General features: G+C 38.3%; 1 long non-coding RNA gene across 1 annotated transcript; it reads right to left on the reverse strand.

The window, feature by feature from the left end:
- Nucleotides 1–2,697: 2,697 nt before the first annotated feature.
- Nucleotides 2,698–4,028, reverse strand: LOC125782359 (uncharacterized). The gene is made up of 2 exons (XR_007424989.1): nt 3,464–4,028; nt 2,698–2,995 (listed from the first exon to the last, which is right to left on the reverse strand). It is a non-coding gene; the product is annotated as an uncharacterized LOC125782359 (long non-coding RNA).
- Nucleotides 4,029–14,550: the final 10,522 nt, after the last annotated feature.

Here is a 14,550-nt window from a genome sequence, read left to right on the forward strand (position 1 = left end):
AAGTCGCTTGTCAGCATCTTCTGGAACCTGCAGTCTACTTGCTACAGAAACATCTGAGGCAATCATCTGAGAACAGCATGAAAGAGGAGTAGGTTGAACTGGACAATCATCATCCATGTCTTCCAATGCGACACAAGAGAATACGTCAGCAAGCTTTGCATTACGTTTGATTGTCACTGGATGGTCAGACATGTTAATGAGTTTGAGTGGGACCCATCTGTCTCCCCAAAGAGGTGTGACAATTCGTGACACCAGTATGTTTCTGGGAGCTGAGCGGGACGAGGTAGGCTCTGTCATCACAGTGCTGCCAGCAGAAACAAGAGAGGTTTTTGGCAATTTACCCCAAACCAGATACTCCTTGCCAGGATCAAGACACACAGCAGAATTGGACTTGACTGTGCCAATTTTGTCTGGGATTTTATCGCCTCTCCAGCGACATAGACCAGCTAACATTGACAGGAACTGCTCAGATTCTGAGTCTAGATTAGAGCATGGAGATGATACTGCTGTCCAGTAACTACCACACTTCTTTGACTCACGAAGCATGTGTTTAATGACGTTAGTACCTAAAATCATGTCATCATGTTGACCTGGAACAACCAGGATTGGAACAATCATTTCACAGCCATACACTTCTATTTGGAGGTCATAAGCTGACTTGGGCTTGACTTGATTACCACCACAGCCTACCAGAATAACATCTGCATCATGCTGTTTTTTTACATCAAGTAGACCAGCCTTGATGAGCTGGAACTCCGCAGTCTCACTTATAGTGCAGGCCATGGAGCCACTGTCTAGCATTGCTCCCAAGGTGAGTTTTCTTCCAACAATAACTGGTGTGTAAAACAGGCTGTCACTCCTACCTATTACTTGTGTGTTCTGGAAGATAACTTTGTGTGTGTTGCATGATGCTTTAGCAGTCTCAAATAGAACATCAGCACTGAGCTCTCTTTCATGGGAGTTTTCAGAAACACCTGTATGGCCTCCCGCCACATACAGGTTGGCTAGTTTCCCGCCTGTGGATTTTGCTGAGGTGTACATCTTTTGCTGCATTCGTTGTGAGAGTGGCCAGGAGTTAAGCATTCAAAGCACAATCTCTCTCTGAGACAGTGAGTCTTGGTAGTGTGTGTTTTTGATTCGCAGACTCTACATGCTTTTTCAGCAGAGCTAGGATAAAATTTTCTCTCAGTTCTTGGTGCAGGGTTATTTCTCTGCTGTACTTTTTCCAGCACCAGCTCTAACATACCCATCATTCGGTTCAACATCCTCTCCTCAGGCTGTTGCACATTTTGGATCAGTGAGTGGGCTTGCTGGGAATACGAAGAATGACAGTGTGTCTGTGCAGAAGTGGAAGATGGGCACAGTGGTGCAGAATGCAGGTAGGGTGAGACAGAGGATGCGCATGGTGAGGCAGATGTCTGATACTGTGTGGCAGAAGGCAGACTTGGAACATGGTGCTGATCAACAGTGGGTGGACTGAGCATCTGAACATACGAAGGCTCCTCTTGAAGCGCTGTGGCCTGACTTTTAAGTTGATGGAACCTATCATGGGTTGTAGTTGCTCTTTGCTCTCGTTGGTACTCATCTATTCTTAGCTGGATATCTTTTGCATTCCAGTCACTGATGGGCTTGCATTTAAAGATTGAGGATAGCTCAGGATCCGGACAATGTTTAACAAACATTCGGGCCACTTCCTCACTGAGATTCTCCATTTTCCTACCTTGTCTGCGTAGGCCTTCATCAGCCAGATCAGCTGCTTTATTTATTCTGATCCAGTAATCAACTGGATTCTCTCTTGGTTTGGGCAGTGTTGAGTAGAAATCTGCTAGAGGCAGACATGATGGAGCATCACTGAAATATTTGAGAAGGACAGTGTAAATTAGCTCTGGGTTTTGCTGTACATCAAGAGACTCATCACTCCGCAAGCCAATTTTTACGACATCCTTGGCTTTGCCTGCCAACCTGCTCATTATCTCTTCAGCTTGATCAGACACTGGACACTTCCGTTTCCTCAGATAAGCTCTTGTCATGTCAATCCATTCACGTACTGAATATTTATCAGAGCCATCCCCTCTAAATATGACCGGTTCTCTCTCTGATACGACGTGTACTGAGAGTTGGGGTGTTCCATGTCTCGTACTATCTGTGTCAGCAAGTGTGTCAGTGTCTATATTCTTTTGTGAAGTGTTGTGCTGTGTACTGCTAATGTTGACCATACCAGCTGACATTAACTTGGATACAATGGATTCGCCTATCTGAGCACCTAGCTGACCCACCATGTCTGTAAGATGATGCAATGCAGAGTCTGTGATATCACTGCTGGGTGTGGAAGCATGTGGACCCTCCCTCAAAAACTGTCCTACAGGAGAACAACCAGTTGCCTGACCCCGGCCAACACTCCTAGCACTAACAGTCTTTGACTGGGTAAATCCCACCCCACCACTGTGAAATGTATTAGAAACTACACCACTGTCATCTAATCCAGAAAACAATGCACCTCTACCTCTTGGAACAAAAGGGCTGAATTCGTCACTTTGCAGCTCCAATGAGGGTTTTTGGGCCATATTTTAAAAAAGTGTTAAAAAAAGAGTTCCTTAAAATGTACAAAAAAAAGAGTAATAATAATGAAAGAGAAAAAAAAAAGTAGGCGTATACTACTTAGTATATTGTACTCACAAGTTTGTGAAAGAGAAAAAAAAAATAGAAATATTTTTTTGAATAAGAGTAAATGTACAATGCTGTAAATATCAGTCACAAACAGTCCCTTGAAAGACACAATCTGACCCGATTAGATGAATATCTTTGGTCTCCACCTCTCCTACTGCAACCACACGGTGATCTGCATCAGGCTGATCTTGAGATCCAAGGCGTCACGGCACCAGTGTAACGGCTGCATGTGCGTGCGTGAAGGAGGACCAGGAGACCGCTCTCTTGTCTTTCTCTCTCTTTACTCTTTATTGTCTCGCACTCTCTCTCTCTCTCTCTCTCTCGACCTCTGCACACATAGCAAGCAGCAATACAGCAGTTTGATTTCAGCAGCTGCACATTTTCACATTCTCTGGCAGAGCACATGTTAGACTGTTTTTTTTTTTCCAAAAATCAAACAATACATATACACATATGTATAATGCAGTAATAATAATGATACAGTTATGCAGTATAACTACAGCAAAATATTATAGTGTAAAAATACAAAAGATAATGAGTATACGTATATAAATATATATATATAAAGATATACTATATAATATATAATTATATAAAAATTAACTGTGACATAACACTGCACTGTGATCGTATAGTATTAATTTTTTTATCGTTTAGAGACAATATTCAATGAGTTTTCAGACTCTGTTGGCTGAGTACTGTGCTAGAGTAGAGGGATTTTTTTTTTTCTTTGAACAAATTAGCTCTGAATACATAAATTACAATATAAAGGAAATAAACTGCACTTGCAACATACCTGCACACATAGCAAGCAGCAATACAGCAGTTTGATTTCAGCAGCTGCACATTTTCACATTCTAAAGGACAAATGGACATACTTTAAGCAGAGAAGGCTAACATTTTCACCATGTGGAATATGGGCTAGTTACTAGCTGCTAGCTTAGCATGGTCAGAGAAAACAGTTTTAAAATGCATCTAAAATGCTTCAGAGTCAGTTTAACAGTGCTGGCTAGTTAAATTTACTGATAAACAACAATTAAATAGAGAATTACAAACGTATATGTCCATAGTTAACTTTATAAATGTGAAATAGTTCCCCTGTGCTTTGTGTGTGACTTACCTCTGGCAGAGCACATGTTAGACTGTGCCAGAGTGAGGGAAGAGGGAGGGACCAAGCTACAGCTGCACACTAACAGGATGTTGCAAATGCAAGGCACAACTTCAAAATAGTGAACAGAAATGAACAATTATATAAAAAAAAGGATAATTACAAAACTATTTGCTGAATATTATTATAATTTTGGTTGAATTCACTATAATTATTAAGGCTATTTTTAAGGTCATTTTTAAACCTGTTACATAAGCAGGAACTAAGCAGTAACTAATTAATAGTGCTGCATTAACACCTAAATATTTTCTATTAACTACCAGGGAGTACTGAATAATTACTCAGTAGATAGTACTGAACTAATGATTATAGTAGTTCACTATTAACTCCACAATAATTACTAAGACTATCTCCCAGAGAACTACTTACTAATTATGTCTCCTTTATAATAACTATTCATTAATTACTGCTCAAATCAACATTAACTACTGAAAACCCTTACATCCCACCTGGGGAACTATAGATCTAAATCAGGCATATTTGAGTTAAATGCATATTAATTGAAGGCATATTTGAATTAAGCAAGTGACACCTTTGTAGTGGTAACCTTAATTACCTTATTATCCTCAGTTCCTTCCAAATATTAGCAACATATAGTAAAATACTACAGTTATTACTCTGCTTAACCATCATTTTTGGAAGAAAAAAAAAACAACAGTATAACGTAATATTATTGCATAGAAGACATTGATGAAAGTTCTCCAGAAGGCACCTAAGACTCTAAGAATGACTGTTAGACAGTAATAATGTAACAATCATTGCTTTAATACTAGGTATCAGCCTTATAAAAAAGTGCATCTTCAGCGTTTGCAGTCTCACAGAGATTTATTTCACTGCACATTATTAGGGTAATTACGGTAATTTCACAGCGGACGCAGCTCTCCTGGTCCTTCGTGTAAATTCTCTGCTGTGCTGCTGCTGCTGGAGGAGGAGGATTAAGAAAAACTCTGCTGCTTTCATATTTCTGTATTTGATTGAAAATAAACTAGTAATCAAGATATTGAGATCTTTTCCAGCTTATTTTACCCCCGGATCAGAGGAGGACTCTTTGTGGGTTGTTAACCAGCTTTAGGATGTGTGTTAGCTAGCTAAGTTAGCTAAGTTGTGTGTGTAGTTAGCGTTAGCCAGCTAAGTTAGCTAGGTTATGTGTGTCTTAGTTAATTGGCTAAGTTATCTAGGTTATGTGTGTGTTAGTTAGCTAGTTTAAATGTGTGTTAGTTAGCTAGGTTATGTGTGTTCGTTTGCTAGCTAAGTTAAGTTTTATGTGTGGGTTAGTTAGCTAGGTTAAATGTGTGTTAGTTAGCAAGCTAAGTTAGCTAGGGGAAATGTGTGTGTGTTAGCTAGGTTAATTTTGTTAGCTAGTTTAAATGTGTGTGTTAGTTAACTAGGTTAAATGTGTGTGTGTTAGTTAGCTAGGTTAATGTGTGTTATTATTATTATTAATGTATATTTCCCTTTATTATACTGTGGTATGATTTGCAGTAACTCCTAAAGAAGAACACAGTAACTCCTCAGTAATTAGTAATTAGTTACTAAGTAATTAGTTACTAAAGTTTCTCACTTTATAATACTGTGACATGATCTGCAGTAAGGCAAGGCAAGGCAAGTATATTTATATAGCACCTTTCATACACAAAGGTCATTCAAAGTGCTTTACAAATTAGAAAATACACAGAGAACTCAAATAAAAAAAACATGTAAAAGAATAACAGTAAAAATGGAAATAAAAACTAAAATAAGATTAAAGCATGATTGATTCAAACATGATTAAAACAAAGAGAAGTAAAATTAAAAACATGTAAAAGAACAAAAAGGAATAAAAAAAAAAGAATAAAGCATGAATAAAACATGATATAAAAGTGCCGTTACAGAATAAAAGTGGGCGGAGCTGCAGTGTTTTAAGCTGAGCTAAAGGCCTGATCAAACATGTAGGTTTTCAGTCTGGATTTAAACATGTTTAGTGTTGGAGCTCTTCTAATGCTCTCTGTTAACTGGTTCCATTTAAGAGCAGCATAGTAGCTAAACGCTGCCTCTCCGTGTTTAGTTTTTACTTTAGGCAGCTCTAACTGACCAGTTCCTGATGATCTGAGAGTTCTGCTCGGCTCATACTGCTGGAGCACATCAGATAAATATGCTGGTCCTGCACCATTAACACATTTATAGACCAGTAACAGTACCTTAAATTCTATTCTGTAACAGACTGGTATCCAGTGTAGGGATTTAAGGATGGGGGTGATGTGCTCCCTTATTTTACTTCTAGTCAGAACTCTAGCTGCTGCATTCTGAATCAGCTGAAGCTGTTTGATGGTCTTTTTTGGGAGTCCAGTTAGGAGTCCATTACAGTAATCAATCCTACTAGAAATAAAGGCGTGGATAAGTTTCTCCAGGTCTGATTTAGACAGAAAATCTCTGATCTTATTTATGTTCTTGAGGTGATAAAATGCTGATTTGGTGACGGCTTTGACATGACTGTTAAAAGTGAGATCAGAGTCCATTTGTACACCAAGATTACGCACTAGTTCTTTAGATTTTAGGCTTTTTGAATCCAGATAGGCAGCTAGTCTGTGCCTCTCATTACTATTCCCAAATAAAATAATCTCTGTTTTATCTTTGTTTAACTGCAGAAAGTTCTGTCCCATCCATTTATTTATCTGCTCAAGGCATTTACACAGTGAGTCAATTGGACCGAAACTGTTTGGGAAGAGGGCCAATTGGACCGAAACTGTTTGGGAAGAGGGCCATGTAGATCTGAGTGTCATCTGCATAGCTGTGGTAAGATATCCCATAGTCACGCATGATTTCACCCAGAGGAATCATATATAAATTAAATAAGAGTGGCCCAAGAATTGAACCCTGGGGTACACCACAGGTCACTGGCACAGTCTCAGAAACATTATTTTCCATTTCCACAAAGTATTTCCTTCCTTGAAGGTATGAACTGAACCATTTTAGGACAGTTCCAGAAAGTCCAACGCAGTTCGCTAGTCTATCTATGAGAATGTTGTGGTCAATGGTGTCAAAGGCAGCACTGAGATCAAGCAGTAGTAGAATAGACATTTTTCCTGAGTCTGTGTTTAAGCGAATGTCATTGATAACCTTAATTAGCGCAGTCTCAGTACTATGATTGGGCCGGAAACCTGACTGAAATTGGTCTAGACAGTTATTTGTGGACAGAAAGTGCATAACTTGCTTGAAGACAATTTTTTCAATTATTTTTCCAATGAATGGTAGATAAGAGATTGGTCTGTAATTGTTTAATAAGTTTGTATCTAAATTTTTCTTTTTTAAGAGAGGCTTCACAACGGCAGTTTTTAATGCATTTGGAAAAACACCCGACATGAGTGAGGTATTTACTATTTGAAGAATGTCTGCTGATATTGAGTAAAAAACATTCTTTAAAAACTTGGATGGTAATGTATCAAGACTGCAAGTGGATGATTTGAGGTGAATCACTGTATCAATTAAAAGTTCTTCATTAATAGTGCTAAACTGGGACATGCTGACTATGATGATTTTGCATGGTTTTGGAGAGCAAATGTGAATGTTAAAATCACCAGCAACAATAAAATGATCAAATTCAGTAGAAATAAAAGACAGCATATCTGTAAAATCATCAATAAAATCAGCATTGTACCTTGGAGGCCTATAGACAATTACTAGTAATATTCTTGGTGTCCCTTTTAAAACTGCGCCTAAATATTCAAAAGATGTGAAGTCACCAAGTGATAACTGCTTGCATTGGAAAGTAACTCCTAAAGAAGAACACAGTAACTCCTCAGTCATTAGTAATGGGTTACCATGTGCTGCTGTTAACTCCCGAAAAAAGAAGGGACAGGGACCCCTTATTAATTATCTATGAAGAACACAGGGATACCTAGTTCGTTATCTAACACAAATATTTATTCATTTAAACATGATTTCCCCCAGAATAAGGATGAAGGACACAGCCTAGAGTAAAGCTGCACTGTAAAAAGTGAAGCATGGAGCTGTTCATTCAAGCTAATAAATATGATTGAACACATAGTACAATTATTGACTTTATTGTGAAACTCAACCTTTTTGAATTTTGATGTGTCAATTTTGATTCAGACTAAATTAATTACAATTCTGAAGGAAATAAACCAAATGTTTTGGTTCCACTGAAATCATACTCGAAGAAAAGAGATAAGGATGTAATATTTTTAATTTGAATCAAACATGAATTGCGCATGCGCACTGTGGAGCACGGGAGAAGTTGTAGAGAAGTGCTTCAGAGCACTGAGGGAGAGAGGGAGAAAGTGCCTGAACGTGCTCGCGAGAGAGAGAATGAGAGAGGGAGAAAGTGCCTGAACGCGCTCGCGAGATAGCAACGCATGCTTATGGTATTGTGGCGTCGGGACTGGAGGGGGGGCGCAAGGAATTATGGGAGCTCACCCTGTTGGGGGAAGTGGGTGTATTTCTGCATGTTTATGTTACTGTTTATCCCAGAGTTTCATGTCATGTTTTATTATCACTGTTCTAGTATTATTCATGTAGTTATCAGTTATGTGGTTGTTTTGTGCCTCACCCTTTGTGTGTTTTCTGTGTGTGGGAGTGGGGTTAGCTGCGTTGGAGCTGTAGTTAGTTTCACTCTCAAAAGTGGAATCCCACGTAAATCCAGCTCTTAGTGTCCTCCTCAGAGCAAAATAAAAAGAGCAAGAGAGCACTGAAACGAATCTCGCTGGTAATCCGTCCTCTTCCATGCCACAGTAACTTCTGGAACTTCTGAATATGCTGCCATGTTTTTTTTTTTTTAAGTTCGGTTCAATTTAAATGTATTAGTTTGGTTCCGAAACTGAAATGTAAAGAATTTAACTTGGATCAAGGTGAATAATTAATATTGGGTCGAGTGAAGTAATAGGGTTTATGTCAAAATAAAATAATCAGGTTGTAACAATTGACTTTATTTAGATTGAGTGAAGTCAAATAGTTTAGATGCAACAAATGGACATCAATTTTTTTAATTTGAGCAGGGCTACACTTTTTACAGTGTGTATGTGAGCCATCGCTTCACTCCAGGAGGACTGAAGTGCAGCACAGGTTTAGAATAAACACCTGTAACACACTGACAGAACATTACAAAAATGGGGGTTAAGCAGACTGCACATTTCAGTGTGTCTAACATTTGGAAGATATTAAGCATACTAAGGTAAGTAAGGTTAATATATGATAAGTGGTGTCACTGACTTTAATATCACCACTGATAGAATAACCTGCAGCAGCAGATAAACACACTGATAGAGGCTAGCGGTCCGGCGCTGTGGAATTACCGTAATTACCCTAATAATGGGCACTTAAAAGTCTGTGAGACTGCAAGGCTAAAGATGAACGTTTATAAGGTTGGTGCTGAAAATTAAAGCAGTGACCATTAAAACAAAATTGAGTACAGTCAGTCTTAGAGTCTTCTGGAGAACATAAATAATGTCTACTATGTAATAATATTACATTATAAAGTTTTTTTTTCTTTCAAAAATGGGGTTTAAGCTGATTACGACACACTGTAGTATTTTACTATATGTTGCTAATATTTGGAAGATAATGATGATAATAAGGTAATTACTACTACTACAAATGGTGTCACTCAAATATGCCTTTAATATCACCACTGATAGAATAGTTGTTTGTGTAGACTGATTTAGATCTATAGTTCCCCAGGTGGCATGTAAGGGTTTTCAGTAGTTAATGTTGATTTGAGCAGTAATTAATGAATAGTTATTATAAAGGAGACATAATTAGTAAGTGGTTCTCTGGGAGATATGTAAGTCTCAGTAATTATTGTGGAGTTAATAGTGATCTACTATAATCATTAGTTCAGTACTATCTACTGAGTAATTATTCAGTACTCCCTGGTAGTTAATAGAAAATATTTAGGTGTTAATGCAGCACTATTAATTAGTTACTGCTTAGTTCCTGCTTAGTTACCTATTAACTATGGAACAGTATTACCTTTTAAGGTACCGCTGTTAAATAATATTATTTTTAGTTTATAGTTTTAACAGTCACTAAGATGCTTTTGTCCAATCTGTATTCACATTTTCAGAACTGTAAATACACTTTTTTTACAGACTATACTGTTCAAATAATTCATGATGCTATCACATGATAACATGTTTTAAACATGCCTACATTTTATTTGCAAACAAGATTATCCACTATTACAATTTTCTAGTTGTGAAGCTATTATAACTAATACATATAACTTTGAATTTACAGATTATTTTTTATATGTGGCCAGTATAGCTATTGGAGCACAGAGAGAGAGAAAGAGAGAGAGAGAGAGAGAGAGAAAAGAAAGAAAGAAAGACAGAAAAAAAAATATCTGGATGAGGAAAATTTATAGTAAAAGGTGTTTAAAAGTGTAGTTACTCCAGGACGAGGAAGAGGAAGAATTAGGTCATACTAGGGTTTAAGGGCGTTTTCACACCTGTAGTTGGTTTCTATGGTCCGGATCAGTTGACGAGTTTGTTTGTTTAGAGCGTTTCTCTCTCTGTTTGGTTTGGTTTCACACAGGCATAAACCTAAACGCACCAAAATGTGCACCAATAAACCACACGAGCACACTGTTTCCTCTGATTGGTCAGAGCTGTTGCAGCGTGTATATCTGTGCAGTGTGAAGCTGCTTTAACACAGAGCGCTGAAACGCTGCACTTTCACAGTGTTTTTTATATAACGTGCAGTGCAGAAGTACATTGTAGTAGTAAATTCAGTTGCACAGCTGCAAGTAGTGAACGCTGAACAGGACGCACTTGCGTGAAACAGAGACAGCATTTATACATAGCTGTCGTAATTAGTGTTATCTAACTAATACAGTTGTGGTCAAAAGTTTACATACACTTGTAAAAAAACATAATGTTATGGCTGTCTTGAGTTTTCAATAAGTTCTACAACTCTTATTTTTCTGTGATAGAGTGATCGGAACACATACATGTTTGTCACAAAAAACAGTCATAAAATTTGGTTCTTTCATAAATTTATTATGGGTCTGCTGAAAATGTCACCAAATCTGCTGGGTCAAAAATATACATACAGCAACAAAATTTGTCAATTTTGGTGATGTAGCGAGTTGTGTCAATCAAATTAGCTTCATGTCATGGCCTCTTCACTTCTTGTAAGTGATTCTGATTGACTACAGCTGTTGACTTCTCATGAGCCCATTTAAATAGGGCTCATTTGACCCAGTGATTAGACTCAGCTACAAAAGCTACAATGGGAAAGTCAAAGGAACTCAGTGTGGATCTGAAAAAGCGAATTATTGACTTGAACAAGTCAGGGAAGTCACTTGGAGCCATTTCAAAGCAGCTACAGGTCCCAAGAGCAACTGTGCAGACAATTATACGCAAGTATAAAGTGCATGGAACAGTTGTGTCACTGCCACGATCAGGAAGAAAACGCAAGCTATCACATGCTGCCGAGAGGAGATTGGTCAGGATGGTCAAGAATCAACCAAGAATCACCAAGAAGCAGGTCTGCAAGGATTTGGAAGCTGATGGAACACAGGTGTCAGTCTCCACAGTCAAGCGTGTTTTACATCGCCATGGACTGAGAGGCTGCCGTGCAAGAAAGAAGCCCTTGCTCCAGAAAAGGCACCTTAAGACTCGGCTGAAGTTTGCTGCTGATCACATGGACAAAGATAAAACCTTCTGGAGGAAAGTTCTCTGGTCAGACGAAACAGAAATTGAGCTGTTTGGCCACAACACCCAGCAATATGTTTGGAGGAGAAAAGGTGATGCCTTTAATCCCAGGAACACCATGCCTACTGTCAAGCATGGTGGTGGTAGTATTATGCTCTGGGGATGTTTTGCTGCCAGTGGAACTGGTTCTTTGCAGAAAGTAAATGGGATAATGAAGAAGGAGGATTACCTCCAAATTCTGCAGGAAAACTTAAAACCATCAGCCCGAAGGTTGGGTCTTGGGCGCAGTTGGGTGTTCCAACAAGACAATGACCCAAACCACACATCAAAAGTGGTAAAGGAATGGCTAAACCAGGCTAGAATTAAGGTTTTAGAATGGCCTTCCCAAAGTCCTGACTTAAACCCCATTGAGAACATGTGGACAGTGCTAAAGAAATGGGTTCATGCAAGAAAACCATCACATTTAGCTGAACTGCACCAATTCTGTCAAGAAGAGTGGTCAAGCATTCGATCTGAAGCTTGCCAGGAGCTTGTGGATGGCTACCAAAAGCGCCTAGTTGCCGTGAAAATGGCCAAGGGACATGTAACCAAATACTAATGTTGCTGTATGTATATTTTTGACCCAGCAGATTTGGTGACATTTTCAGCAGACCCATAATAAATTTATGAAAGAACCAAATTTTATGACTGTTTTTTGTGACAAACATGTATGTGTTCCGATCACTCTATCACAGAAAAATAAGAGTTGTAGAACTTATTGAAAACTCAAGACAGCCATAACATTATGTTTTTTTACAAGTGTATGTAAACTTTTGACCACAACTGTATATCAGATTAAACTGTATCTAATCAGCAGTTTAGCTCAAATAAAAGGAGTATATTTAATATCCGGGTCAGATTAAGAGCAAATCACGTTCTCACCACAAACAAACCACTCCAGAATTTGTTTGGGACTGGACCCAGACCACCTCAACTAGCAGGTCCTGGTCCAGTTGTTTTAATCCACACCCGAGTGTGATTACTGTTTTCATACTATGGCTATAAAAATCTTCTCAAGCTTTGAACATATCACAGAGCGTTGTTTAATCCATTATCCAGATATGGAAAAAAATGGCACAACTGTAAACTGACCAAGACAAGGGTGTCCACCTGATCAGAGATGCAGCCAAGAGGCCCATGGTGATGCTGGAGATCCACAGCTCTGGTGGGGGAATCTGTCCACAGGACAAGTATTAGTTGTGCACTGTACAAATGTGCAAGAGTGGCAAGAAGAAAGCCATTGTTAACAAAAAAAAAAAAAAACATAAAAAATCCCAATTGCAGTTTGCCAGAAGCCATGTTGGGGACACAGCTAACATGTGGACAAGAAGTTTTGGTCAGATGAGACCAAAATGTAACTTTTTTGGCATTTTGGCCAAATAATTGGCCAGGAATGAACTGCACATCACTCTGAACACACCATCCCCACTGTCAAACACGGTGGTGGCAGCATCATGCCATCATGGAATTAGGCATTATTTTCTTTTCACTTAACAAATGTATACCGCTTTGTATTGGTCTTTCACATTAGATTCCAATCAAATATATTTGTGTTTATGGTTGTAATGTGACAAAATATGAAAAAGTTCAAGGGGCATGAATACTTTTGCAAGCCACTGTAAATGAGAGGGAGAGGAGTAAGAATGGGTGGTGTTCAAAAAAGAGTAATGATTTTTTTGTATTTGTGTATTTAATTTTGCACATATAGGACTAAGGCTATAGAGGTTTTTATAAAAACAAATTGTAGAGTGTGGCAGCAATTTTCATATATAAATTTTCATACTTAAAAACAACTTTTTAAATTTAATTCAAATATTATAAAGATATAATAAACACACAATACATACACATAATTATTTTGTTTTTCACATTTTCGGTCCCTCCTGCTATACTCTGCCAGAGGTGAACCATGTAAGTAAGCACTGGGAACAATTTCACATTTATTCAGAATAGTTACACTGAATTTACACTGATGCATTAAACCCGATTTTGCTATGCTAGCCGTTTTTGTTGCTGCACTATTCACCTTCTGTGTAATAATAAGGGGGCATTAACATTAGGTTCAGGGCATCACACTAATTCGAATTTTAACTGTGTTTAACTTACATCAACCACCTTCCACAGAAGATGAGCTAGTAAATTAGCTTGTTAAATTAGCTAGTTGGCTAATTAATATATATTTAGAGCTTCTCATGTTTATTATATACTCAAGAATTTTATATATTTTTTGGCGCCCCCTCTAGTGCAGCGCCCCCATGCGTCGCATAGGCTGCATACACTCTTTTTGCGCCACTGCTTGGGGCACTCGTTCTGAATTCCGGGAGATTATATGTGACTCGCGGGCATCAGGGAGCCACTACCGAAATGCGGGAGACTCCCGCAGCTTCAGGGAGACTTGGTTTGTCTGGGATGTTCTGGTGTTGGTTTATCCTCTAGAAAGTGGAAGAAATATAGAACAGTTTAAGTATATAGCAAACACTGAGATAATGAGTAGCTCTAAATATTTATTAATTAGCTAATTTTTCGATATTATTTTTATGGTGGTGCCTTTCCCAGAATGGTAGAAGCAGACATATAGACGTTTCAGTGGATGTGTGAAGTTAAGCTTCTTTAACAAAACAGGGCAATACAATACACTCCAAAAGGCAGTGTATAGGAAGTTAGCTAGTTAGTGAGTGAGCTATCTCTGGACAGCACTCTTATCTTTTTGTGTGTTGTGTGTGAAAGCTGGTTAGCTAGCTCTAAATAGCTGTAAATAAGGTTAATTAGCCTTTTGGAAAGCTGGGTTAGCATATCTAGCTACTTTTATGATCAGTGTTCACAGAAGTAGCTACTTCAGACTGTGTTTACATTAAATACGATACTACCTTAGACCATTTAATATAAACTGACCGGATATTTTCTAACACAAATGGAAGAAACTACATTTTGAAAGTGGGCGTGGCAAAATAAGATGGATAGCTAGCATGTATTACATGTGGTGTAAATGTTAGCAATCACTGCTCACTGCGATATATTATTTTTTCT

This window comes from Astyanax mexicanus, chromosome 17, assembly GCF_023375975.1.
Source record: "Astyanax mexicanus isolate ESR-SI-001 chromosome 17, AstMex3_surface, whole genome shotgun sequence".
Lineage (NCBI taxonomy): Eukaryota > Metazoa > Chordata > Actinopteri > Characiformes > Acestrorhamphidae > Astyanax > Astyanax mexicanus.